Source organism: Sciurus vulgaris (assembly GCF_902686455.1).
Source record: "Sciurus vulgaris genome assembly, chromosome: 16".
Lineage (NCBI taxonomy): Eukaryota > Metazoa > Chordata > Mammalia > Rodentia > Sciuridae > Sciurus > Sciurus vulgaris.
In genome coordinates, this window is record NC_136477.1 from 67,036,183 (window position 1) to 67,061,379 (window position 25,197).

Consider the following 25,197-nt stretch of genomic DNA (forward strand, 5'->3'; position numbering starts at 1 on the left):
TATACCAATGCTGACAGTAGCAGGTGAAAAGATTAAAAATTGAAAAATAATTTTCCATATAATACTAAGTACAATATTTGTTTTTTTAACTCTTTAAAAGTCAGCACTCTTCATGTTAGCACTATTTGCTGTATATATTCTATCTAAAGCTTTTATGTTAAGGCTTGGGTTTACTTTTGTTTGAAGTGGGAAGTATGTTAAATTTGATTTCTTCAAAAATGTGAATGTTAAGATTAGATTTTTACAGCAGAGGTAGAAGCTTGTATAAAACACTTGTGATATGTTAAGGCAGACCTAAGACTACAGCCACTCCTCAATGTGATTGATTTAGTTTTTCTAAAATAAGTGAGGTTTTGGGGCTGGGGCTGTAGCTCAGTGGCAGAGCACTTGCCTAGCATGTGTGAGGTACTGGGTTCAATCCTGAGCATTGCATAAAAATAAATAAATAAAATAAAAGCATGTTGTCCATCTACAACTAAATTTTTTTTAATAAGTGAGGTTTTGTATGGCAAAACAACAATATTATCCAGAAAAGTCATATTCAAATTGAACTTTTAAGTTGAAGTATAGAGCCACAGTTATATTTATTTGATTTAACTACACACAGTATTTTCCAAAACAAGTATTTGGCAAAGTTCTGCTAAACAATATATGTAAAAAAATTTGTAAACTCAATAATAAAAAAGACATATAACCCATTTTTTAGAAGTGGGCAAAAGATTTGAAGACTGTTCACAAATGAAGATACACAAAATACCAGTAAGAATAAGAAAGAAATTAGTCATCTGGGAAATTCAAATTAATATCTTAGTGACATATTGTTACACATCTAATAAACTGACCAAAATACAAAAGGCTAACAACAGTATGTTGGCAAGATTGTGGAGTAACTGGAACTGGAAATACCCTGTTGTATTTCTGAGAATATAAAATGGTACCAAAATTTTGGAAAGCAAGAGAGCATTTTTTTATTTTTGTTTGTGAAATTAAATGTTGACATCAAATCTGAGTTCCATCAATTCCACTCTGATGTTTTACCAAAGAGAAATGAAAATATAGGTCACAAAAATAACATTTAGTGACATTTATTCACAATAGATAAAACCATAATTTGAAATCTACCAATAGGATAATAAATATACTATGGTAAATTACATTGAATAATACATTGAATAATATTTAGTAAAGTCCTTTAATGCATTACTGACAAATGAAACAGAAATTAATAACCAAGCTTGATAACTAAAGTATGTCTTAAATGAAAAATATAAATTCTGGTGTGTTTTGTATAAAATTCTGGCAGTTAAATAATCATTGAGAAAATATCAAAATAGTGATTGCTTCTGGAGTGATGGAGTTAAAATTGGCTGGTGTAAAGAGTCGGATGGATTTGAATGCTTGTCAAGCATGAAGATACAGCCACAGGACAGGGCTGCATAAGAAAGTATGTTCCAGTGGTTGTGGTGGTATATGTCTACAATCCTAGCAGCTCTAGATCCTGAGGCAGGAGGATCATATTTTTGAAGCCTGCCTCAGCAACTTAGTGAGACTGTAAGCAACTTAGTGAGACCCTGTCTCCATATAAAAAATAGAAGGACTGGAGATGTGCCTTAGTAATTAAGAACACCCTTGGGTTCAATCCCTAGTACAATAAACAAAAAAAAAAAAAAGAGGAAAGAAAGTAAAGAAAGGACATCCCTCACAACCTAAAATTGTCCACAGTATTATGACAAGCAGCCATCATCCAAAAGGAGAGAAGTTCAAGGGAAGTCATGGAGAAAAAAGAGCCAGAGAAGATGTCTCTGTGAATTATTTGTCCAGTTGATGCAACTAGTAGAAAGGTAAGGATTAGAGAGATCCAAATGGGAGCAGTACCTTGGGGATCTCTTAATGACACACTCATTTCTTTGAACAGCAGATGCTAGGTGCCCAAAGTAGGTGGGATGTGAGTGGTTAAAATTTTGGCTTCTTGGACCTATTTTTTTAGAATAATCAGGTATGAATGAATTTGGATTTGGCATTCATGAGTTTTGACCTAATAGTTCTGTCTGTAGTGCAGACATAATCCAACAACAAACACATGGAACCCATCCTTGCTAGTTTAAAAAATAACTGATGAGGAGCAAAAGAGCAGTTTTTGGACTGATGATAATTATGATAATTATGTATACTTTGGTCAAAGTTTAGAGCTCACAGATAAATAAATCTGCTAGACCTTGGTGAATATGTACTTCAGATTTGAATATTTGTGCATTTCTTTGTGTAATTTTTATAGCAAGAGAAAAATTCTAAAGAAATATTGAACTGCAGTTAGTGATAGGCATACTGCAGTATTTAAAGGAATATGAAATGCTTTTTGTAGTTCATGGTTAAATGCCAAAAATAAAATGAATGACTCAGTTAAAGACCAGATACTTGGATTTACATGCACAAGCAGTATCGTAAAATAGTAATGTTAGTATCTAGGTTGGGCTATGCCTAGATTTACACTAAAGACATAGGGCATATGTTGTAGACAACAGTGCTAAGTGTTAGCAATTCAGATACTGAGAGAAAGAACTGCAACAAATTACCTCAGAACATAGTGTTTGAAAACTAAATATCTCATGAAGTTAATTATAAAACTAATTCAAATTTTATATTTCGAAATGTGTATGATGAAGCATTAAAAATTACTGTGTGTAGAATTGGCTGGGGAACAGTAATGACCCAATGCTGTTGAACTAAAAAATATTATAGTCTTATATTTCTTACCAACTGTAAGCTATAGTTGTATAAAAATTTTGTTCTATATTTTTTTAAATTTTTTTTAATTGCAAACAAATGTGATACAGGATACATGTTGTTTCTCTATTTGTACATGGAGTCAAGGCATACCATTTGTGTAATCATAAATTTACATAGGGTAATGTTGTTTGATTCATTCTGTTACTAATTTTTCCCTTCCCCTCACCCCTCCCACCCCTCTTTTCTCTCTATACAGTCCTTCCTTCCTCCATTCTTACCACCCTCCTTAACCCTAATTCTAAACCTAACCCTAACCCTAGCGCTAACCCCTGTCACCCCCCATTATATGCCCTCATCCGCTTATAAGTGAGATCATTTGGCCTTTAGTTTTTTGAGATTGGCTTATCTCACTTAGCATGATATTCTCCAATTTCATCCACTTGCCTGCAAATGCCATAATTTTATCATTCCTTATGGTGGATTAATATTCCATTGTATATATAGGCCACAGTTTCTTTATCCATTCATCAATTGAAGGACATCTAGGATGGTTCCACAATCTGACTTTGGTGAATTAAGCACCAATAAACATTGATGTGGCTGTATCTCTGTAGTATGCTGATTTTAAGTCCTTTGGGTGTAGGTTAAGGAGTAGGATAGCTGGGTCAAATGGTGGTTCCATTCCAAGATTTCTGAGGAATCTCCATACTGCTTTCCAGAGTGGCTGCACTAATTTGCAACCCCACCAGCAATGTATGAGTGTACCTTTTTCCCCACATCCTCACCAACACCTATTGTTGCTTGTGTTCTTGATAATCACCATTCTAATTGGGGTGAGATGGAATGTTAGGGTAGTTTTGATTTGCATTTCTCTTATTACTAGAAATGTTGAACATTTTTTCATATATCTGTTGATTGCTTGTACATCTTCTTCTGTGAAGGGTCCATTTCCTTAGCCCATTTGTTGATTGGATTATTTGTATTCTTGGTGTAGAGTTTTTTGATTTCTTTATATATTCTGGAAATTGGTGCTCTATCTGAAGTATGAGTGGCAAAGATATTCTCCCATTCTGGAGGCTCTCTCTTCACATTACTGATAGTTTCCTTTGCTGAGAGAAAGCTATTTAGTTTGAATCTATCCCAGTTGTTGATTCTTGCATTTATTTCTTGTGCTATGGGAGTCCTGTTAAGGAAGTCTGATCCTAAGCCAGAAGTTGGAGATTTGGACCTACTTTTTCTTCGGTAAGATGCAGCATCTCTGGTCTGATTCTGAGGTCCTTGATCCACTTTGAGTTGAGTTTTGTGCAGGGTGAGAGATAGGGGTTTAATTTCATCCTGTTGCATATGGTTTTCCAGTTTTCCCAGCACCATTTGTTGAAGAGGCTCTCTTTTCTCCTTTGCATATTTTTGGCACCTTTGTCTAGTATGAGAAAATTGTATTTATTTGGGTTTCTGTCCATGTCCTCCATTCTGTACCATTGATCTACCTGCCTATTTTGATACCAATACCATGCTGTTTTTGTTACTATTGCTTTCTAATAGAGTTGAAGATCTGGTATTGCAATACCCCCTGCTTTGCTCTTTCTACTGAGGATTGCTTTAACTATTCTGGGTTTCTTATTCTTCCAGATGAATTTCATAATTGCTTGCTCTATTTCTGTGAGGTACATCATTGGGATTTTAATTGGAATTGCATTGAATCTGTATAGCACTTTAGGTATTATGGCCATTTTGACAATATTAATTCTGCCTATCCAAGAACACGGGAGATCTTTCCATCTTCTAAGGTGTTCTTTAATTTCTTTCTTTAGTGTACTGTAATTCTCATTGTAGAGGTCTTTCACCTCTTTTGTAAGATTGATTCCCACGTATTTTATTTTTTTCAATGCTATTGTGAATGGGGTAGATTTCTTAATTTCTCTTTCTGAAGATTCATCACTTATGTATAAAAATGCATTGGATTTATGAGCATTGATCTTGTGACCTGCTACTTTACTGAATTCACTTATGAGTTCTAAAAGTTTTCTGGTGGAATTTCCTGATTCCTCTAAATATATAATCATGTCATCAGTGAACAGGGATAGTTTGCGTTCTTCTTTTCCAATTCATATCCTTTAATTTCTTTGATTTGTATAGTTGCTCTGACTAGAGTTTCAAGGATGATATTGAATAGAAGTGGTGAAAGAGGGCATCCCTGCTTTGTTCCAGTTTTTAGGGGGAATGCTTTCAATTTTTCACCATTTAGAATGATATTGGCAATGGGCTTAGTGTAGATGGCCTTTACAATGTTAAGGAATGTTCCCACTACCCCAATTTTTCTCTAGTGTTTTGAGCATGAAGGGATGCTATATTTTATCGAATGCTTTTTCTGCATCTATTGAAATAATCATGTGATTCTTAACTTTAAGTCTGTTGATATGGTGAATGACATTTATTGATTTCCTGATGTTGAACCAACCTTGCATCCCTGGGATAAAACCCACTTGATCGTGGTGCACTATCATTTTAATATATTTTTTATGCGATTTGCTAAAATTTTTTTGAGAATATTTGGGTCGATGTTCATTAAGGATATTGTTCTGAAGTTTTCTTTCCTCGATGTGTCTCTGTCTTGTTTAGGTAACAGGGTGATATTGGCTTCATAGAAAGAGTTGGGGAGGGTTCCTTCCTCTTCTATTTCATGGAATATTTGAGGAATATTGGAATGAGCTCTTCTTTAAAGATTTTGTAGAACTCGGCTGAGAACCCATCTGGTCCTGGAATTTTCTCTGTTGGTAGGCTTTTGATGACCTCTTCTATTTCATTGCTTGAAATTGATTTATTTAAGTTGTGTATATCCTCCTCGTTCAGTGTAGGTAATTCATATGTCTCTAGTAACTTGTTGATGTCTTCGAGGTTTTCTGTTTTGTTGGAGTATAGATTTTCAAAATAGCTTCGAATTATGTTTTCTATTTCACTCATGTCTGTTGTGATATTTCCTTGTTCATTTCGAGTTTTAGTAATTTGAGTTTTCTCCCTCTTTCTCTTTGTTAGTGTGGCTAAGGATTTATCAATTTTATTTTTTCAAAGAACCAACTATTAATTTTGTTAATTTTTCCAATTGTTTCTTTTATTTCAATTTTGTTGATTTCAGCTCTGATTTTAACTATTTCCTGTCTTCTCCTACTTTTGGTGTTGGTCTGCTCTTCCTTTTCTAGGGCTTTGAGCTGTAGTGTTAAGTCATTTATTTGTTGATTTCTATTTCTTTCGTTGAATGCACCCCATTAAATAAATCTTCCTCTAAATACTGCTTTCATAGTGTCCCAGATATTTCGATATGATGTGTCCTTGTTCTTGTTTACTTCTAAGAATTTTTTTATATCCCTCCTGATGTCTTCTGTTATCCATTCATCATATAGTAGTGTATTATTTAATCTCCATGTAGTGGAGAAGTTTCTGTTTTTTATTCTGTCATTTATTTCTAATTTCAGTCCATTATGATCTGATAGAGTACAAGGTAGTATCTACTGTATTTGCTAACAGTAGCTTTGTGGCATAAAATATGGTCTATTTTAGAGAAGGATCCATTTACTGCTGAGAAGAAAGTGTATTTGTTCTTTGTTGAATGGTATATTCTATATAAGTCGGTTAAGTCTAAATTGTTGATTGTGTTATTGAGATCTATGGTTTCTTTATTCAATTTTTGTTTGGGGGATCTATCCAATGGTGAGAGAGGTGTGTTAAAATTGCCTAGTATTATTGTGTTGTGGTCTATTTGATTTCTGGAATTAAGAAGGATTTGTTTGGTGTACATGGATGAGCCAATGTTCGGAGCATAGTTATTTATGATTGTCTTGCTGTTTTATTCTTCCCTTAAGCAGTATGTAATGTCCTTCCTTATCCCTTCTGACTAGTTTTGGCTTGAAGTCCACATTATCTGAAATGAGGATGGATACTCCAGCTTTTTTGCTGTGTCCATGTCCATGGTATGTTTTTTTCCCATCCTTTCACCTTTAGTCTATGGGTATCTCTTTCTATGAGATAAGTTCCTTGCAGGCAGCATATTGTTGGATTTTTCTTTTTATTCCAGTCTTCCAGTCTATGTCTTTTGATTGATGAGTTCAGGCCATTTATATTCAGCATTTTTATTGTGATATAACTTGTATTTCCAGTCATTTGACTCATTTTTTTTTCAACATGATTTGGTTTCTCCTTTATTTGGCTATTCCTTTAGGCTAATACCTCCTGTTTGTAATTTGCATCATTGTTTTTTATCTCTTCCTCATGGTATATTTTGCTGAGAATGTTCTGTAATGCCAGCTTTCTTTTTATAAATTCCTTTAGCTTTTGTTTATCATGGAAGGATCTTATTTCGTCGTCAAATCTGAAAGTATGTTTTGCTGGGGAAAAGATTCTTGGTTGGCATCCATTTTCTTTCAGGGCTTGGTAAATGTTGTTCCAGGCCCTTCTAACTTTTAGGTTCTGGAGTGAAAAATCTGCTGGTATTCTTATTGTTTTCCCCCTGAATGTAATTTGATTGTTTTCCCTCATGGCCTTTAAAAATCTGTCTTTATTTTGTATGTTAGGTATTTTCATAATAATGTGCCTTGGTGTGATTATGTTGTAATTTTGTATATTTGGAGTCCTATAAGCCTCTTGTACTTGGTTTTCCATTTCATTCTTCAGATTTGGGAAATTTTCTGATATTATTTCATTGAATAGATTGTTCATTCCTTTGGTTTGTTTCTCTAAGCCTGCCTCAGTCCGGATAATTCTTAAATTTGGCCTTTTCATGATATCCCATAATTTTTGTAGATTCTGTTCATGATTTCTTACCATCTTCTCTGTTTGGTCAACTTTGTTTTCAAGATTAAATATTTTGTGTTCAATATGTGATGTTCTCTCTTCCAGGTGTTCTATCCTATTGGTTATGCTTTCTATGGAGTTTTTAACTTGGTTTATTGTTTCCTTCATTTCAAGGATTTCTGTTTGTTATTTTTTTCAGTATCTCTAACTCTTTATTGAAATGATCTCATGCTCCCTGTATTTGCTCTTTTAACTGTTGATTCGTGCAATCATTTAATGCCTGCATTTGCTCTTTCATCTCCTCCTTCAATGCCTGCATTTGCTTCCCTATTGTTTTAATTATTTACATTTTGAACTACCTTTCTTACATTTATTCTGCTGTGCTCTCATTGGGTTTTATTGATACAGTATCTAGGTTTGTTTGGGACATTTTCTTCTCTTGGTTTCTCATAGTGGTCAGATGTCAGTGGGACTCTTGAGATATTGCAGATTTCCTCTATTGTCTTATAGTATCACTGTAGATTTCCAGTATATCACCTCCCAGCCTTGAATAGCCTGAAGTCTTGGAGGAACTTGATAATGCAGTGCTTCCAAGGAAAGCTGCCCCTAGCCTGCTACTGGTTCCAAGGCTTGGAGCAGGCTATGTGTGGAAAGGCTCTCACTGGGTGGTCTGATCTGAGAAGCTGGGCCATGAAAGGAGCCTGCTGCTGAAGGCAGCAGGGTGCTTGGGAAAGTCCCTGGCTGCCCTGTCCTGGTCCCTGAAGCTGCCTGTGGGCCGGAGCTTGCCACTGGCTCCTGGACTCGAAGCTGGTTCTGTGCAGAAATGGTCTCACTGGGGAGCCTGCTACGAGAATCTGGTCGTGTGGGAGGAGCCCACTGCCCGAGGGAGCAGGGCTACCTTGGGAAGACTCTAGCTGCCCTGCCATGCTCTGAGAAGCCGCCCCTATCCGGGCCTGCCACTCAGGCCGAGCTTCACCTGGTGGGGGAGACTCACCATGTGGCTCTATTTTAGTCCGAGTTTCTCAATGCCTCCCCTTTTTGAATCCTGGGTTCTGGAGATAGGAGATGCAGTCACCCTCTAGTCCACTATCTTGGATTGCCCCATGGAAATTGCCAGCTGGAGGAGGTAGCAGGGCCGCCTGGAGAAGTCTCTGGCTGCCCCGCCCTGGTCCCAGAGGCTGCCTGTGGGCTGGAGCTCTCCGCTGGCTCTGGGACTTGTGGCTGGCTCCGTGTAGAAAGCTGTTCTATAATTCTTGATATAACTAGCTGATCTGTGAGATTTTTCTGTTATGGGGAAAGTTCATTTCTCCTTATTATTTTTCAAACATCAGGAAGGGAAGAATATTTTAACAAATCCATTTTGCACATTGAGAATTTAGTCACTAGAAAGAGTAAAAGCTTTATTTTTACTATTAATATCCTCACACCTAAATAAGCCATGGCATATATAAGTCACAGGCAGGGCTAAGTCCAAATTTGGCAAAATACTATAATTAATAAGAATGGTCTTAATAGAAATAACATTAGCATTTATTGCAATCTTATGGTATGTTAGGCATTAGTCAGAAGACATTAAAAAATAAAACTATAAAGAGATTTTTTTCTCATTATGTAAAAATTGATATTTAGAGAACTTAAATGATTTCTCCTAGATTACCAATTTAGTCATTAGTTGAGTCCACATTTGAAAAGAGGTCCATTTTATTTCAAAGTCTACTCTATAAATCAATATTGAGTTGGCTGTCCCTATAACCAAATTCTTCTGAATTACATGAATTGCAACAATGTAGATTTTTTAACCTTTAACTTCATCTTTACTTGTTCTTTTTTGTTTTTGTTTTTTTTTCTTTCTTTTTTTTTTTTTAATCTGGGATTGAACCCAGGAGTGCTTAACCACTGAGTCACACCCCAGCCATTTTTTTTGTATTTTATTTAGAGACAGGGTCTTCCTAGTTGATTAGGACCTGCTAAGTTGCTGAGGTTGACTTTTAACTCACAATCCTTCTGCCTCAGGCTCTCAAGTTGCTGGATTAGAGGTGTGCACCACTGTGCCCAGCTCATTTTTACTTTTGATGATAAAAAAAAATTTCCACTAAATATTCACTGAGTAAAAACTGGAATACGAGGTTTATTGAATAGTTCAAGTTTTGTGTTTTTTGGTTTTTGTTTGTTTGTTTTTGTACTGAGAATTGCATTCAGTTGCTACATTCCAGTCTTTTTGTTTAGCTTTGCTTTTCTTTACCTTTGTTTTTTTTATTTTGAGAAACGGTCTTGTTAAGTTGCTGTGAGTCCCATGAGGTGTCCTTTGCTGTTCTCAAACTTATGATCCTCCTGCCTCAGCCTCCTGAGTAGGTATTGTAATAGGAGAACCAGATAGGTCCATTTTAATATTTCCAACAATTCCTTAAGGTAAGAATTTTTCTACATATTGAACATTGAGTCTCAGTATGTTCATCATATATAGGGACTTGGCAAAGATGGGGTTTAAACAGAGGGCTTAATCCAACAGCTAACTCCTTCTACTTGACTGCATTCTTCTCAATTGCCTAGCCTGTGCTCAGCCTGAAGGCCAATAAGACAAGACTTACATAATATCCAAATCCCTGAACTCTGTAGGACCTCAAAGACTGTTTACTCCTAACTTACAATCAATTGTTAGGGATGTAGGCATTTTTATTCATCTTTTTGAATTTTTTCTTAACAATTATAGTAATGTTCATAATAGTACATCTTTCTTTCCTACCTAAAGTTGTCTATTGTTCTGAATACTGCAAGTATCCAAATTTTTTTTTTTTTTTTTTTTTTTTTTTTTTGGTAATCTATTTTGCTAAGATTCTTTTTCATACTCTTTTCCACTGGAAAAATTCTATTTTTAAATATATAGGCAAAATATGTGCTCACAATCTACTTCTATAGATGAATTTTTATTTTGATCTTCTATATCTCAAATAAAGTAACACCATGTGTTTTCCACATACTGCATTTGACATGACACTTTGGGCCACTTGAATGTTTTTATGCAGTCACAAACACTATATCATTTGATTTAAATGTTTTTAAAGATTATCAGTTCACAAAAAGTTATAAGTATTTTGTTTATTAGAGTTATTTTAAAATACAAGTCATCTATTATTTATTATTAGTTATTTGTGAACCCCAGGTCCTTAAAATAGTACATAATTATTTGATGAAATAATAATTATCAAATGCTACCACCTTACAAAATTTATGATCAGAAATTTTCAGAATGTAGTTTACATGTTCATTCTCATAGCAAACATTTACTCATATTCATAAATCATCTTAATAGAAAATAATATTTTTCTAAAATGAACAACAATCAAAAAGAAACAGCCCCTGGAATAGCAAATGTGTGTCTTTTCCATTTTTATACTTGGATGACAGTCTGGGTTTTATCCTGAATCATTTAATTTGTTGAGATAATCTGAGTCAGCACTTAGTATTCATTACTTAGTCCATCGATTTTCTATCATAAAAGGCAGTTTGCAGCCACCTGTTCTTCATATCAGCTCCTCTTCAGGTTCCTTAAGAAACTGTTTCAGTCATTATGATGAGCTCACAGAAATAAAGTCAAGTGGGATAAATAATTGACCAACAGTCACATATTATTTAGTTAAACTAGGTGAATGTTCATGAGTTCAATAGAGAGGTTTCCATTGTTTTTTTAATTGCACAATAATATATTTGCTCCATTTAGTGCTGAATATTGACAGTATTTCTGAGAATAGTTTTGAGTTCATTATCAGTCTTTCCCATACTAAATTGGAAAAAAGATTAAAAACAGATGGGCTTTAATGGCCATATGTTAGAAAGGAAGGTTATTTTCAAAATAATATTAGGACTCTTAATGTTAAAAAACAGGATCTGTTTTGTAAATATTAAAATTTTAGAAGGAAGTCAATGTTTTCTCTGCTAATAGTCATAAGAAAACCATGTGATATTAACAGAAAAGAAATGACTATTCACTTCACATCCACCCAAACCATCACTAATCTCATATTTTATTCCATAAGCAAATGATAAGCCATGAATTCTGTGTAGGTAAGAGAGATTTCAAGCAATCTTCTGATTAGTAATTTTCACTAGAATTTTGATTGGATATTTGTGCCATATATTGTGATTTCTACCCTGAAATGTAACTATATAACAACTCTATATGAAAAGGAGAAGAAAACTACCATTTTCTGAGTTCACTGGAATTTCTTCCAGGATAAAATTCCCAATATACTTGTCATCTTAAAAACTTGGAAGCAATAAACTACATGTAGAAAAAAAAAAGTAATTGATTTTGGGGAGTTATTGTTTTGATTTCAATCAGTTTCCCCTTAGATACAGAATTTAGAAAAAAAAAAAGAATGAAAAGGTAGCATCTCAGGGAAATAAGCAAGTCAGTAGAGGAGAGTTAGGGGATTGAGATGGGGGTAAGGAGGGAAAGAGGAAGAACTAGGGGATAGTTCTGAAAAAAATATGCTGTATTAATTGTGAATATAGCATTGTAAATCCCACATTTATGTGTGCACCAATGGAAAAAAAATGTAAATAAATTAAAGAAACACCAGAAGAGAAGAGGAAGGGGAACAGGGCAAGGGAGGTAATGAAGACAAGGGGAAATACCAGGGAATGAATTAGAGTAAATTATAATACATGCATATGGGAATATGTCACTATGAGAATGACCTATGTAAAATTATAATGTAATAATACAACCTGAAATGTTAGAATTTTATTTAATTTCTATTGGTGTAGTACAATTGCAGATAATAATAGCAATACTGTTGCAGCCAGAAACACCAGATTCATATTCTTTAATTTCTGCAATATAATACTATTGGAGTTTGAGAGTAAACATTAGAATTACACTATGACCCCAAGACTGTCCATTTTAGAATAAAGATTTATTGGAACACTTGTTTTTAATACTTGTGAGCTAGACATTCTACCTTTATATATATAACTGTTCACTATTTTTCTCCCCCAGCCCTATAATAAAAATAATCATATAAGGAATACTCGTATCTGAGGGTAACTGAAAAAAGTAGACGTAAGACAGAAAAACTAAAGGGAATTTCATGGAAAGTGACTTCCATCCATTTGCTTTATAGGGATTACAATTTCCAGGTCTTTCTGCAGGTTCTTAGAAGTTAAGAACATAAATAAGCTCAGAAGTGTACCCTTTCCCTACTCAGATTATACCACTGCTTTTTTAAGCTGTTTCACTTTTGGCAAATTAATCTCTCTATGACTCCATTTACTCAAGGATAAAATGTCTGAGAGTTAAAGTAAATAGTATTGTAGACATTTACACAGTAGCACCTGGTAAGTTTTCAGTAAATATCAACTATTATTTTTAGTAGAGGAGAACAGAAAACATCATTACACATGCCAAAATCACCTTTCTTGACATCAGAAATTGGCAACATTGACACTTTTTGATCTAGAGAAAGAAGTATTGGAATCACTGTTTCTAGATCAATAGATACTCATCCACACATGAAATCTAATTCAGAGACCTGAATAAAAAACAAATATAGCAAAATAGTTCCCTCACAAAGAAATTTTAGTTTTCCTTCATTGTTACCTATATTCCATTAAGAAATAAGATTTTTATTTGTAATCAAGTCTGTTTTCACAAAGAAAAACTACAGGTCAATAAAAATGGTGTAAAACTATTAGAAGACAAAAAGGAGCCATTATTCTACAAAGCATTTTTATCTTACATTGAAAGTCAGTGAACCCCATGGGAGGCACAAATGGAGCATTGAAATTATGTTAGCCTGTATCTATAGTTCTTCCAAAATTCTTTTTCATTTTATAAATTCCACTTAGAATTTGTAGCATTAAGTGTTCAATGAAGTAGTGGAGCTTTAGGGTTCTTTCTACATAAGCTATCTTTGATTTCCCTTTATCTTTTAGCATTTACTCAGATGGCTCTGAATGATACGAAGTATCGGACTTTCCTGAATATTTGTCCATCTCAGGACCTTCTAAGCTTTTGAGTCTCAGATCCTTCATGAAAACTAAAACTATCCATAAAACCAAAGCCATGGAAATTTCCATATTAGAGATTGTCAAAAAGCAGTTTTACTGATAATCTTAAAAGTAACCTTCAAAAGTAGGTTACTTTTGAGTTTCTCAGAGATAAAAGATGATTGTGTCAGCTCTATTCTGCTTTTTTCTTTTCCAATCTAGTTTAGACTGTTTTAGGCCATAGTTTTTCAGGGTTTTTTTGTCAGAATATAGGGGTAAAGGTCAACAAAATCATAAGAAGTAAAATTTAAAACAACCTTCTAAAGTTACATATAACTCTTCTAAATTTACAATGGTTATAATCTTAGTTACAATAGAGCTGAATATATATGATAAATTTTTCTTAAGTTGAATATTTTCAGAACATTTGTCATAAGATATATTTGTAAATATTTTAATAAATGATGTTAATTCCAATAACTTAAGTCTTTGAAAGTAAGCAAGTTGCAAATAATTTATGAATATTTATAACCACAGTAAATTTCAATTGGGTGTTTGATCCAAATACTCAGCATATAGAAAAGTGAAAATAACTAGGTTAAAAAATTAAAAAACAAAGCTGCCATAAACACAGGTATGAGGTTAAAATTGTTCCCCAGATATTGTGAAGGACTTTCTGGATCTAGATATCCAACCATGTTAGCACTTACTCTGCTAGGCACTGAAGATAAATACCATGAAATATTCTGTGACCATTATTATTAGAAAATGTCTTGTCATAACAAACACAGAAGTTTCTGTAAATTTTAAGAAATAAAATATCAAGTCCTGTTTTGTTTTTATCTTTCTAGATGAAACAACTTGAATGGAAAAAAAAACAAAAACAAAATAAAACTAACAGATACGTGGTCTGTTGTGGATGAAATGGAAGAAGACAACATCAATTCTGTAACATCCTTTGTCTTGGACTAGCCCAAAGTGAACTACCTGGTCACTTTAAGGTGAGAACTGCTACTTTCCCTGTATTTGCTGACTCCACAGCTGAAATAAGGCCTGGGAAAAGAAGAAAGTTTTATTCAAATTTTGTTTCTATGTTTGAAACATTTGTTTCTGAGTTTTTTTTAATACCTTTGAAACACATCCAACCAAAATACTCATGCACCTTATGTTTCTCCGATAGACCTCTGAATTAAAATCCATATGAAAGTCATGTGTCAGTATAAGGAGTCACTTTGGTTTTGACAGTGATTTTAAAGGTTTTAAAATACCAAAACAACTTGAAGAAAGGAAACTTAGAAATAAGAGTATAAAATAGAGTGGTAGGATCTCGAGGAAACTGCTTCTTCTAAATGCCCTTTTTCTAATGGATTGTTGCTTGTTTTACACATTGAGTTTTTAGGCCTCATCAGTCTTTTCAACTTTTTAAAACAGACCTTTATTGAGGCAAATTTTAAAAAGTATTATATTTGAATAATTCATACTATATATATTTTGAGCAAAATAATTTTTAGTACACCAATAAAATGAATATTACAAAACACTCATTTTTCTGAATTGTGTCTCCAATTTTGATTTGGTACCTGTATAATGTGACAGTGAAATCCAAATTTAGATTTTGGTTGAAAACTAGTTTCCCAAGTCATATTACTACCTGAGATTGTGGCAAATGCATAAACACAAAATATTCATATTTGTAATCTGAATGTATTCAGTTAGGACTTTTGATTCATGGTGAGCATATAAATGCACACCTGTCTGCCCCAACTCCAGTGTTCATTTTACACTCAAAGAGTTATTGTTCATCACATGCACTTGAGGATTTTTATTATTATTTTATTCCCATCACCACCAACCTGCCTGGGCAAAGTCCCGAAGTCAGATAACTATAATAACCCAAACTGTTATTCTTCTAACAAAGATCAAGCTTTCCACTAAGTTATGTAATGCACTACTGACCTATCACATGCTATTTTATGTTTTTTTTTTTTATTTTGCTTAATAATTCAACTGTTATTAACTGGAGGGCCATGATGTTAAGCTTGGAACTGTGTGAACCCAAAGAATCATATGTAGCATGCTAGCATACTCATTCATACAGCACAACTAGTTTATGACTTTTTGTACAACTACCCTTACTGTACATAAAGATTGTCTTTCAGATAGGGACAGTGGAAAATGGTATAGTTGATTTCTGATTGCTGTCTGTGTCAAGGGGTTCTGGAATAGCCCAGGGGACCCTAGTATAAGCATACCTCAAAGTTACTGTGGATTTGATTCCAGTCCAGTGCAATAATGAGAATAGCACATTAAAGTAAGTCACACAAATTTTTGGTTTTCTTTTGCATATAAAAGATGTTTATACTATATTTTACTGTACTAAGTGTGCAATGATGCTATCTTACAAAAATATGTACCTTGATTTAAAAATTCTTTATTGCTAAAAGTTGTAGCAATCATCTGAGCTGTTTTAAAAATGAAGTTAATAGATATGGTTGAAGCAGGTTTTACAAACCTCCAAATAGGAAATAGATGTAATATCTGAAAAACACAATAAACTAGATGGTAATAAAATAAGACATCTTTGTACTGAAGAAGGCCTACCTATGTCCAGAGAAGTCCATTCAGAATTAACCCGGTTTTACTTAGAAAATAAACACCATTCTAATTCAGAAACTTAAGAGTAGAAAACAATCTAATGTAGGTTAAATGACAAAGAATAAGAACATGCACTTACTTTGTTTATTTCAGGATCTCAAACTTGATGGGGAATTGTTTCCAGATAGTTGCATAATTGAACATCATTCAAAAATAATGCTTTAAGAGTAATTGAAAATGAACAGAAAAGTTAGAGGTTGATGTTACAAGAGAACTAGACTTCAATATTTGACACTGACGCTATTAAATGAGAATCCGGGTAGACATCGTCAGATTTCCTTGGCGAATATTTTAGAAATAATACTCAATTACTCAAAAAAGAACGTAGAGTTCCAGACAGAAGGTGAATTGTTACCAGAGGATTTAGAGGCTATGTTGAATAAAACATGTGTTTGTATCATTATTCTTTTCGATCATAATTTTTCCTATCATATTTTCTCTACATTATTATACTCCTTTATTATATCCATTATTACATCCAAAATACTCCTGTGGGTAACTTATTTGTGGCCAACACAATGAATGATAAAGGCTTACTTAGGTCAATACGATCAAGATGAGCCTTTTCCATAGTTGTTTCAACAAGCTTGAGAGCTGTTTGAGCCTTAGGGGTAAGCACTCGCTTAGAAAGAGGGTCAGAATTACCTTTAAGAATATCAGCAGACCTTACTGCAAATCTGTTTGTTTTACCAAAGATAACATTTGAACTCACATTGTTTATTATGTCAATTTTGTTATTGTCCTCATTGGGGCTAGTTGGTCTAGGATTGCATAGTGTCTGATTTGGGCCCTGCTAATATTGATCTCCCCTTGAAGAAAGGGTTTTGGACACCTATAGGGCCACTATAAGCCTATAGGGGGAAATCTGCAATACCCCAGATCTGCAGCACTACAGGGGAAGATACATAAACAACATGAAAAAACAAGGGAACAAAATAATCCAAACAAATCTAGATTCTATAGTAATAGAATCCAATGACATTATGTTAGAAGAAATGTCAGAAAAGGACTTCAGATTATACATGATTAAGATGATTCGTGAAGCAAAGGATGAGATAAGAGAGCATATGCAGGCAATGAATGATAATACCAATAAGCTGAAAGAGCTCCTGCAGGAAGCAAAAGATCATTTCAAAAAAGAGATAGAGATTCTCAAAAAAAAAAAAAAAAACCAAACGGAAATGCTTGAAATGAAGGAGACAATAAACCAAATAAAAAACTCAATGGAAAGCATCACCAACAGACTAGACCACTTGGAAGACAGAACCTCAGACAATGAAGACAAAATATTGAATCTTGAAAATAAAGTTGACCAAACAGAGAAGATGGTAAGAAATCATGAACAGAATCTCCAAGAACTATGGGACATCATGAAAAGACCAAATTCAAGAATTATTTGGGATTGAGGAAGACACAGAGATACAAACCAAAGGAATGAACAACCTATTCCATGAAATAATATCAGAAAATTTCCCAAACCTGAAGAATGAAATGGAAAGTCAAATACAAGAGGCTTACAGAACACCAAATGCACAGAACCACAACAGATCCACACCAAGGCACATTATAATGAAAATGCCTAACATTCAAAATAAAGATAGGATTTTGAAGGCTGCGAGAGAAAAGCATCAGATTACATATAGGGGGAGACCAATACGGATAGCAGCAGACTTCTCAACCCAGACTCTAAAAGCTAGAAGGGCCTGGACCAACATATTTCAAGCTCTGAAAGAACATGGTTGTCAACCAAGAATGCTATACCCAGCAAAACTAACCTTCAGATTTGAAGATGAAATAAAATCCTAACACGATAAACAAAAGTTAAAAGAATTTACAAATAGCAAGCCTGCACTACAGAATGTTCTCAACAAAATATTCCATGAGGAGGAAATGAAAAACAACAATGGAGGTCAGCAAAGGGAGGAATGACCTTAGAGAAAAACCACTCAAAGGAGAAACCAAGCCAACTTCAAAACCAAAAATGAGCCAAATGACTGGGAATACAAATTATTTCTCAATAATAACCCTGAACATTAATGGCCTAAACTCTTCAATCAAAGGACATACACTGGCAGAATGGATTAAAAAGAAAGAACCAACAATATGCTGCCTGCAAGAGACTCATCTCATCGAAAAAAACATCCACAGACTATAGATGAAAGGATGGGAAAAAACATACCACGCACATGGACCCAGTAAAAAAGCGGGGGTTTCCATCCTTATATCAGATAAAGTGGACTTCAAGCCAAAGTTAGTCAGAGGGGATAAAGAAGGACATTTCATACTGCTTAAGGGAACCATAAATCACAAAGACATAACAATAATAACTATCTATGATCCAAACAATGGTGCATCCCTGTACATCAAACAAATCCTTCTCAATTTCAAGAATCACATAGAACACAACACAATAATTCTGGGTGACTTTAACGCACCGCTGTCACCACTAGATAGATCTTCCAAACAAAATCCAACAAAAGAAACCATAGAACTCAAAACACAATCAACAACCTAGACTTAATAGACATATATAGAATATTCAATCCATCAAAGAGCAGATACACTTTCTTTTCAGCAGCACATGGAACCTTCTCAAAAATAGACCATATGTTATGCCACAAAGCAGCCCTTAGGAAATGCAAAAAAAATAGAGATACTGCCTTGTGTTCTATCAGATCATAATGGACTGAGAGTAGAAATGAATAACAAAGTAAAAAAAGGAAATTACTCCAACACTTGGAGACTAAATAATATGCTATTGAATGAAACATGGATAACAAAGAATATCAGGAAGGAGAGTAAAAAATTCTTAGAGGTCAGTGAGAACGACGATACAACATATCAAAATCTCTGGGACACTATGAAAGCGGTTCTAAGAGGAAAATTCATTGGATGGAGTGCATTCCAGAAAAGAATGAAAAGTCAACAATTAAATGACCTAACAATACAGTTCAAAGCCCTAGAAAAAGAAGAACAGAATAACAGCAAAAGTAGTAGAAGACAGGAAATTATTAAAATCAGAGCTGAAATCAATGAAATTGAAACAAAAGAAACTATTCAAAAAATTGACATGACAAAAAGGTGGTTTTTTGAGAAAGTAAATAAAATAGATAAACCCTTAGCCACACTAATAGAGAGAAGCAGAGAGAAGACTCAAATTACTAAAATACATGATGCAAAAGGAAATATAACAACAGAAACCACTGAGATACAGAACATAATGAGAAGCTACTTTGAAAATCTGTATTCCAACAAAATAGAAAGTACCAAAGACATTGACAAATTTCTAGAGACATATGCTCCTCCCAAACTGAGCCAGGAGGACATACACGATTTAAACAGATCAATATCAAGCAATGAATAGAAGAAGCCATTAAAAATCTACCATCCAAGAAAAGCCCTGGACCAGACGAATTCTCAGCCAAGTTCTACAAGACCTTCAAAGAAGAACTCATTCCAATACTTCTCAAAGTATTCCAGGAAATAGAAAAGGAGGGTACCCTACGGAACTCATTCTAGGAAGCTAATATCACCCTCATACCCAAACCAGGAAAAGAAAAATCAAGGAAAGAAAATTTTAGACCAATATCCTTGATGAATATAGATGCTAAGATCCTTAACAGAATATTGGCAAACCGTATCCAAAAACATATTAAGAAAATTGTGCACCACGCTACAAGTGGGGTTCATTCCTGGAATGCAAGGATGGTTTAACATCCGTAAATCAATTAATGTAATCCATCATGTCAATAGACTGAAGGATAAGAATCATATGGTTATTTCAATTGACGCAGAAAAAGCATTTGTCAAAATACAACACCCCTTCATGCTGAAAACACTAGAGAAAATAGGGATAGTAGGAACATACCTCAACATTGTAAAGGCTATTTATGCTAAGCCCATGGCCAACATCATTTTTAATGGAGAAAAACTGAAACCATTCCCTTTAAAAACGGGAAAAAGGCATTGGTGGTGGGCGGGGCAGGCAACCAGGGGCGTGGGGCCGAGTGTCCGCCGGAGCTCCACGCGTCGGCGGCCTGACTCGCGCTCTGCCAGGTGGCTGGGCCGAGGACACTCGCGGCCTTCGAGTAGCTGCGGCCAGGCTGTGCGGCACCAGCCGCAGCCGCCATCCTGAGTTCTAGCCTCTGTAAGAAGCTGAAATCCATCACTATCATTCAAAATGCAATGGAATGTACCTCGTACTGTGTCTCGGCTGGCACAGAGGACAAGCTTGGAACCACAGAAAACTGGTCTCTTTGGACACCGTCAGAACATAAAAGGACCGTTACTTTTGAATAATACTGAATCCAGAGTATTTTGGGTTCAAGATCCTCAGAAGCAGTGGCTGCACTTACCTACTGCCCAGTGCCTTGCCAAGGAGAGGAAATCATCAGGTGCTCAGGTACCCCGGCAGTTCCTTTGCCACAAGCAGTGGGAACAAGTGGTTTTGTCCAGAAGGGTTTTCTCGTCTAGTGCCACAGACAAAGGAATTCCTTCAGAAATAAAAGAAGAGCTTGGTCCTTTACAAGACAAATCTATTAGTCTTTATCAGCGATTTAAGAGAACATTTAGGCAATTTGGGAAAGTTTTGATTCCTGTGCATCTAATAACTTCTGGTATTTGGTTTGGAACATTTTATTATGCAGCCATAAAAGGAGTGAACGTCATTCCTTTCCTGGAGCTCCTTGGGTTACCTGACAGCGTAGTGAACATCCTGAAAAATTCCCAGAGTGGAAATGCCCTGAGGGCATATGCCATGTTCAAGATTGCAACACCTGCACGCTACACAGTGACCTTGGGAGGAACATCCTTTACTGTGAAGTATTTGCGCAGTTGAGGCTACATGTCCACACCGCCACCTGTCAAGGAGTATCTGCAAGACAGGATGGAAGAGACCAAGGAGCTCATCACAGAGAAAATGGAAGAGACCAAGGATAGACTCACTGAAAAACTACAGGAAACCAAAGGAAAAGTTTCTTTTAAGAAAAAAGTGGAATAGGGTGCCTTATATAACAAATTATAGAAAGTTTCTGCACTTTAACCCTCTGGAGACTTTGGGCAAAGATACATGCTTCTGATTATTTTTTGATTAGTTGCCTAAGTAGACCAGTTCTCTGAGGGTTAAAGAACTAAAATACCTTTTTAAAGTTAAATATCCTATAAAAATCAGTGTTTTTTGAGAGGAAGATATGAGCCCAGTATAGGAATTGTACATCAGTAGTATCAGTAAACCATGGCTACTGTCTTAGAATCCAGGGTTCTTTTCCTAGGTCTTTAGGATCTCTTTGCTTCATGTTCTCCGGTATATGCAGACAGGACCGTTGACTTCTAGGATAACTGCAGCCTGTAGGCGAAAAGCTAACACTGGGTCTTAGTCTTCATGATATTCATTGAGGTTTTAACTGTATTCAGTTCTCCGTGGACACAGGCTTGCACCTCTGAATAGGAGTGTGTTAGTCTTTCTATGAAAAAGATAAAAAGTTACCTATTAGCTAAAATATAGACCTTCTATGAAGAAAGTGGAATAAAAATTGAATCTTGTATGTAAACAAGATGTATCGATTACATATAAATGAACAGTGGACCCTTTCGAGATGATTTTTACCCAAAGCTTGTCAAAATCACATTTTTAAAGCAAATATATAGCCAAAATGCTTTTTCAAAATTGGGTGTTGGTTGTGGTCACCTAGAATTTCACTTTCCAGTGAATCACTTCCTATCTTCTTTACCTAGTCTTTCAAGGAAAAGTGAAGGTTTTACTAAGTTTATTGTTCAAATCATATGTTCTTAAACAGAAACTCAGCTCATGATTCCCAAAGAAGGAGAGATTTGGGAGACCACAGGTAGTGCCAGGCTGCTATGGAGATAGCACTGTCCCTGGGCCAGAAAGGGCCTCTTTCCAGAAAGCTGATGTGGATTCCCAATATCTTAGTCTCAGAGCCAGTGTTGATTTCATGATGGGGTGAATCTTAAAGTTGTGGCTGCTACTTTTTCTCACATTGGAGGGAAATACCCTTGCTTTAGTGTTCTACTTGATTGTTTCATAGCAAATCTATCATTGTCATTAAATTCTTTGCTTAGAATGAAATTCAGCAGTTATCTAGAAACTGTGATTTGGGAGTGTACTTGGGTATGTGGGCGTGTTTCCTTTTTTTCATATTTTTTAGTTGTAGATGGGCACAGTACTTTATTTTATTTATTTATTTTTATGGGTGCTGAGGATTGAACCACTCCTCCAGTGAGCTACAGCCCCAGCCCCTGTGGTTCCCTTTTATACTAACAACTACTTCCGTGGATTGGTAGGAGAGGAGGAAGTGGCCCTTTCAGAGGCCAGCAAGACAATGTGAGAGACTGCCTCATGACTGTCCTGCACAATCCCTGCTGTTTGGCAGGATTTTCCTCTCAAATGTCAAGTTTAGAAAATAGTTCAAAGGGCAAAAATGTTTACATTGGGCACCTCTGATCGCCACACAGGCGCTCCTAAGTGACTGCTGTGGTTGGAATCTTCTCTGTGGGGTTGGGTGTGGTAGAGGCACATGGTGTGTCTGCTCTGCTGGTGGGAGTGCAGTGCACTGCCTCAGGTTGATGGTGCGGTGTCAGATTTAAATGTGGTCCCACATTGAGCATGTCCCTTAAATAACTGAGATATGGAATGACAAGATAGTGACAAATTTCTCATTTCTTTTTGTCTACCTGAGACAGCCTGGGTTAAACTCTGGTGTTACATGCAGTTCGTACTCTGAACATGGTTTCTTTTTACCTTTCACATTGCACAGGGTATATTAATTATGGGGATAAGTTGTGGGGTTTTAGATGTTATTGATGATTCTGAGACTAAAATTTGCTTTTCCTGAGTAGGTGTCTTTTATTTAGCCCGTTTAGGTTTTGAAACCATAATTAAGTTTATTTAGATGTAGAAAATCAGATACTGTTTAGGGATGATTTGAAGGTATCTGGTAAAATAATTCTCTGAAGATTTGGGAAGTTCAACATGTTATCATTATTTAGCATCAGGAGTGATATAAAAATGTTGTTGTCAGTGTATTGTTAACCTGGTCCTTAAGGCTTAGAGGGGACCCTCTGGTATATTGAGTTTGCAGTATTGTTGATAGCAGGCCAGCAGATTATGGTGAGGAGACAAGGTAATTTACCTAATGTGTAAAATAGTTTGCTGTGTATAACGAGCCTCTTCTCATTTGCAGGGTGCTTCGTGCTCAGGTTCATTCACCTGTGGCTGCCGTGAGCCCAGAGAGGCAGAACAGCCGGTGTCTGTGTGCCATCCACACTCACGAGGAACTAGCCAGCATAAGGTGGGCAGAAGGGCTTGCTTAGCGAATTAGTAATCAAAATTTAAAACAGATTAGGTAAGAGACTTAATTTATTCAAGAATAAAAGCAACAACCAACCTTTAAAAGTGCCACATCAGAAAATGCCCATTACTGAGAGCCTTTTGCTATGACAGAATGCCGTGTGGATTTCAACAGGAGAAAAGGAATGCCTGTATTGAGATGACCTTCCTCCCGGTAGTGAAAATAATAAAATTCTGCCTTCAAATGTCACCATGAGTTTATCAGTTGCTACAGGATGCATGTACGCTCGCTTATAAAGGGAGGACTGGTCCTTTATGCTCAGGATGAGGTGGAGCTGTTGGCTCTCCGCCTCAGTGACTTAGAAGTACTGCTAGGAGTTGTAAACTTCTGTGTTGGAAGGAGAGAAGAAGCTGTGTGCTGGGCACGTTGAGCCCTCTCTGTTCTCTGCACTGGGTGTACACCATCTTTGGGCTACTTTGGAAGAGGATAATGGTCGCGAAATAGGCAGAAGTGATTTTAACAAATGAAGCAGGGACAAAAGAGTTCATCTCCTGTTTTTTCTAAAAATCATTTCTAGAAAATGTTTTTGTAAGGTATGTATGCATTTCTCAATTATCGAAGGCTTCCTTCTGGGGAAGAACTTGTCATGGAAACGTATCCACATCTCTCCTGATGACTGTGATTCCCTGTTGAAACGAAGACCTTTATTTCAGGTTTTCAAAACTGATTCTATTAAATAGGCCTCAAATAAGATCTAAATATTACTGTTTTAGTCAGCTTTGTCACTGCTGTGACTTAAAGGTCTGACCAGAACAGTTTTAGGGGAGAAAAAGTTTGAGGACTCACAGTTTCAGTCCACTATCAGCGGGCTTCATTCCTTGCAGCTGGAGGTGAGGCAGAACATCATGCTGGAGAGTGTGGCAGAGGGAAGCAGCTCGCATGAGGTCAGACAGCACAGAAAGCAGTCTCCACTTGCCTGAAACAATATGAATCCCAAAGCCACACCCCCAATTCCCTCCTCCTCCAGCTACACCCCACCACTTAAGTAACCACCCAGTTAATCCCCATCAGGGGATCATTCTGCTGACTGGGACAAGACTCTTAAAACCCAATCATTTCTCCTCTGAACCTTCCCGCATTGTCTCACGTGAGCTTTTGGGGGACACCTCACATCCAAGCTGTAACTGTTACCAAAGTGGTTTTGATCTGTTTATTGCAAGGCACTTATTTTTTTCATGCTGAAAGCTTACTTCTTAATTGATTTTATCAGTGCCAGGGTTTTGGATGCTTCCAATCATGGCCCAGATGCCTCAGAATTTATGGGGCTTCAAACCAGAAACCTGTGGGGTGCAGGGGAGGACGTGTGTTCATTCTGCAAGTGGTGTCCTTGCCTGGTCTCTCTTGTCCACTTAGATGCTATTATAGTACCAAGTTCACATCAAGTGGCTTGCAGAAGACATGCACCTGAAGGGATTTTAAAGACTTCATTCTCTCTTCCCTGATGAACCTGAATGGTCTGGGGGCCACCCTGCCCACATTTCATCTTCAGCTCTGAATTTTGGCCTGACATAGCTCCTGACAGAACTTTCTCCTGCACTTTGAGCTTGTGACTTTTATTAAAGAAATGCTGACTCAGAAAAAAAAAAAAAAAAAAAAAAAAAAAAAAAACGAGAAAAAGACAGGGATGTCCTCTTTCACCACTTCTATTCAACATTGTCCTCAAAACTCTAGC

The 25,197-nt window shown here is 35.9% G+C and overlaps 1 protein-coding gene and 1 pseudogene across 2 annotated transcripts in view; one reads left to right on the top strand and one right to left on the bottom strand.

Annotated features, from left to right (window-relative positions):
• The window catches only part of LOC306646623 (zinc finger protein 610-like), an 827,359-nt gene that overhangs the window by 793,855 nt on the left and 8,307 nt on the right, over positions 1 to 25,197 (bottom strand). The gene's annotated exons all lie outside the window — the stretch shown is intronic.
• Positions 20,201 to 22,379, top strand: LOC306647325 (protein FAM210A-like; annotated as a pseudogene). The gene has a single exon. The product of its transcript is annotated as a protein FAM210A-like (transcript).